The following is a 4,858-nucleotide window of genomic DNA, read 5'->3' on the forward strand; positions in this document are numbered from 1 at the left end:
CCACTCGTCGCCGCGGCCGACCCCGCTCGCCGCCGTTCAGGCTCCGGCGCCGGCCGCCCTCGTCCTCGCCCTCCCTTGCCGGATCCAGCCACCGGCGTCCTCTCCGGCGAAGCCCCCGCAACGAACATCAGATTTCGTTCTTGATCCCGATCCGGATGAACAGTAAACCCTAGATCTCGAAGGTTGTTTTTCTTCTAAGTCCCGAAATTCCAGATCCAAGTGCTCCTGTTCATAGCCTCTTAACTTTGCATCAGTACCTCCGATTCATGCATATAACATATCAAAATGTTCATCTCAGAGAGTACATCATTTAATTCCATTGCATCATTCTCATTTGAGTTCATCTTGAAGCCCAAAATGCTGTTAGAAGAGGGCTACTTGAGTTAATTGTCTGATCTGCTGCTCCTTTTAGGTTTTTGTCATTTTTGCCATGATTAATGTGTGCATGATATGCCCTGATGTTCTACATATGTTTTGTTAAGGGTTTTGTCATATTTCCAGAGGTGCAACCCATGTATTTTTGTGATGAGTATGGTGACTAGTGCAAGCTTGCAGAGTGGTGCACTTGCTAATTCTGTTTTCAGGGACTTAGCAATTTCACCAAGTCTGAAATCTGTTTGCCATATGCATTTTTGCCATGCTTGTTTGAACCTGTTAATGGATGAATTGGCCGTAGCTCAGTGCTAGACTTTTGTTAAGCATCTTGAATACGTCCCTGCCATGTATTTTGTTTTCATGTTTGGGTGCTGTAGCATGTTCATCTCATTGCATTTATGTGGCTACTTGCTGTAAATCGCAGACCGGTGCCATTTTTGAATTGCTTGCCATTTCCAAACCGTAGCTCCGATTCCGGCGTTCTTTATATCATTTTCAAGCGATTTCATCTCATCTTTCAAGTTGCACACTTGGATTTCCAAGTTGAGGCCAGGTTCTTGTATTTCCTGTCATATCTTGCATATGCATCCCGCATGGCATCCCGCATAGCATATCATCATTGCATCATATTGTTTGATCCTTGCACGTGGTTGATTGTGTCCTTGTTGCTTGTTTGTCTTGTTTGGGTAGATCCGGGAGACTAGTTCGCTAAGGAGGAGCCCGTTGAGTTTGCTTTCGAGGATCCAGTCAACTCTGACAACTGTGTAGGCAAGATGATCATACCCTCAAAATCACTACTATCTTTGCTATGCTAGTTTGCTCGCTCTTTTGCTATGCCGATGCTACGATGCCTACCACTTGCTTTCAAGCCTCCCAAATTGCCATGTCAAACCTCTAACCCACCATGTCCTAGCAAACCGTTGATTGGCTATGTTATCGCTTTGCTCAGCCCCTCTTATAGCGTTGCTAGTTGCAGGTGAAGATTGGAGGCCATTCCTTGTTGGAACATTTATTTGCCTGTTGGGATATCATTGTATTGCTATGTTATCTTAATGCATCTATATACTTGGTAAAGGGTGGAAGGCTTGGCCTCTCGCCTAGTGTTTTGTTCCACTCTTGCCGCCCTAGTTTCCGTCATATCGGTGTTATGTTCCCGGATTTTGTGTTCCTTACGCGGTTGGGTTATAATGGGAACCCCTTGATAGTTCGCCTTGATTAAAGCTTTTCCAGCAATGCCCAACCTTGGTTTTACCATTCGCCACCTAGCCTCTTTTCCCTTGGGTTTCCGGAGCCCGAGGGTCATCTTATTTTAAACCCCCCGGGCCAGTGCTCCTCTGGGTGTTGGTCCAACCTAGAGCCCCTTGCAGCACCACCTCGGGGAAACTCGAGGGCTGGTTTTAGTTGTACGGATTGCTTATCCAATTGTGCCCTGAGAAAGAGATATGTGCAGCTCCTATCGGGATTTGTCGGCACATTCGGGCGGTGTTGCTGGTCTTGTTTTAACCTGTCGAAGTGTCTTGAAGAACTGAGATACCGAGTCTGATCGGAAAATCTTGGGAGGAGGTCTATTCCTTCATTGACCGTGAGAGCTTGTCATGGGCTAAGTTGGGACTCCCCTGTAGGGATTTGAACTTTCGAAAGCCGTGTCGGTGGTTATGGTCAGATGGGAATTTGTTAATGTCCGGTTGTAGATAACTTGAACCTTAACTTATTTAAAATGAATCAACTTAGTGTGTTACCGTGATGGCCTCTTCTCAGCGGAGTCCGGGAAGCGGACACGGTGTTGGAGTAATGTTTGCGAGGGTGCGAGATTGCTGAGTCCCTGTGGCTCACAGATTACTATTACACCAGATGCAGGGCCTGATGATTCCGCTCCAGGAGACGCGTTTGAGCTCAAGTGGGAGTTCCACGAAGACTCTCAACGTTACTATGTTTCCTTTCCAGATGATCAGTAGTGGTGCCCAGTTGGGGTGATTGGGACCGTGTCGCATGTTGGGTTATCTTTTATTTTGGCGCCGTAGTCGGGCCATGAGTGTTTGGTTGATGTAGTGTTAATTATGTACTTGATTGACGTGGCGAGTGTAAGCCAACTATGTTATCTCCCCTTTATGATTTATATTACATGGGATGTTGTGAAGATTGCCTAACTTGCGACATATGCCTTCAATGCGATTATGCCTCTAAGTCGTGCCTCGACACGTGGGAGTTATAGTCGCATCGAGGGTGTGACAAGTTGGTATCAGAGCCTTCCCCAACTTTAGGAGCCCCATTGCTTGATCGTTTTTAGCGGCCGAGTTGTGTCTAGAGAAATGTTTTGAGTCATTTAGGATTTATATATCGGAGAGTTTAGGAATTCTTTTTACTTCCCAGTCTCCTCATCGCTCTGGTAAGGCATCCTGACGTAGAGTTTTGACTCTTCTCTTCTCAAATTTCACTAAATTTTTTTTAGGATCACGCGGGTATCTTAGAATCGTTCCGATGGTTTTATGATGAGAACATTGTCTTGGTGTCTCCTGTCAGGGGTTTAGTGGAAGTGTCCCGGGGAGTTGAGCTCTGAGGTGTTGTCATCATAATTTTATCGTTGCAGTTCTGGAATACCTGAGTTTAGTACGTCGACATCGAAAATCTCTTTTATGCAGTTCGTTTGTTAGATAACCTCGACACCACCCAGTACTGGGGCGGGAGTTCGGGAGTATCGTCATAACTTGTATAACGGTTGCTTTTCGAAGGTTGAGGTAGATGATTTCCGAAGGTTTCTTGGTTATGTGTTGAAGGATGGATACAACTGGATGTAGGATTTGCTAGATTTGGGTGAGATATTATGCTTCCCCTGTATCCCCAACACCTGATTGCATAACCGGAAAGGTTCGGGAGTTTCATAGGTGGGAATTCTTGTAGCTCTAGTTCTTCTTCCACGGATATTGGTTTGAGATTGGGATTTCTTACCGATTATTCGTTCTTGATCCGTACCTTGTTGATTTATTTCTCTACCTTAATTCTACGTGGCTTCTCAATTTATGGATATGTGACCATTTCAAGAGGAATGCATTCATTCATTTTGTTCGGATGTGAAGACTATATGTTGCAATTTTCATTCCGTTGGATTCAGCTTCAATACTTGTCTATCAATGTGCTAATGGATGTCAACCTCTTCAGGATGGCTCCTCCAACGCGCACGACTCCGAATCCTGATCCGGTTACCACCTCCACCTCCTCCGGAGGCATGGCAAGCTGTGATGGCCGCAACCAATGCAAACACATAGTTGATCATGCAAATTATTCAAGAGCGCAATCAAGGCAACCAAGGGAACCAAGGCAACAATCAGAATCACTTTGCTACACTCAACCAGTTCCTTGCTAACGGGCCAAAGACTTTCAGCAATTGTGTTGAGGCAACCGATGCTGACGATTGGCTAGTGGATCTGTGTAAGCATTTCGAGTGCAGTAACGTCAGGCCTGAGGACTTTGTCAAGTTCGCTTCCTTCCAACTCAAAGATCAAGCTGCAGAATGGTTCCAACAGTACAAGGATTCCAGAGGTGGACGTGTTATCACTTGGGATGATTTCCATCGAGATTTCCGAGCTCATCATGTTCCCCAAAGCGTGGTTAAAAGCAAGCGTGAGGAATTCCGCAACCTGAAGCAAGGCTCTTTGTCTGTCTATGACTACAAAAAGTTGTTCCAGAAGCTCGCCCGCTTTGCCAAGCTGGACGTCCCTGATGAGAAGAGCATGATATACCAGTTCAAGGGTGGTCTCAGAGAAGAAATTCAGCTAGCTCTTGTCCTCTTTGAGCCCTTGAGGTATGATGAGTTCTACAACATGGCATTGAAGCAAGAGGCTGCTCAGTTGAGGTGTGATGCTTCCAAGAAGCGAGTCAGAGATGTTACTCCTTCTTCCTCTACTCAAGTGGCCAAGCAGCAGAAGTATTGGCTTCCTCCTCCTCCGTTCCGTCAGCCGTATCAGCAGAAGAGCAAAGGTGGCAGTGGATCTTCCCACCCACCCAACCCTGGCTTTCAGAACAAGACTTCGTCTCAAGCTCCAAGATTGAGTGCTCCATATCACCGTCCGCTTTCAGAGGTCACGTGCAACAAGTGCCAGCAGAAGGGTCACTATGCCAACAAGTGTTTCAACCAGAGGCGTCTTCCTCCTCCTCCTCCTGTCAGATCGGCAAGTACAGCTATGGTCAAGCATAACCCCAAGTACGCCAAGGTCAATATGGTGAATGCAGCTCAGGCAGAGGATTCATCACATGTCATCATGGGTAACCTTCCTGACAACGATATTCCCGCAAGAGTTCTTTTTGACACTGGTGCATCACATTGTTTCATCTCGAGACCTTTTGCATCTAAGCATGATTTTGTTACTCAAGTGTTGCCGAAACTGTTGGCTATTGTCTCTCCGGCCCGTCAAATGACATCTCGAGTATGCGTTCCGGATGTTACAATCACTTGGGGTGACTATAAGTTCTTATCCTCTCCAAATGT

This window comes from Triticum dicoccoides, chromosome 2A, assembly GCF_002162155.2.
Source record: "Triticum dicoccoides isolate Atlit2015 ecotype Zavitan chromosome 2A, WEW_v2.0, whole genome shotgun sequence".
In the NCBI taxonomy this organism is placed as follows: domain Eukaryota; kingdom Viridiplantae; phylum Streptophyta; class Magnoliopsida; order Poales; family Poaceae; genus Triticum; species Triticum dicoccoides.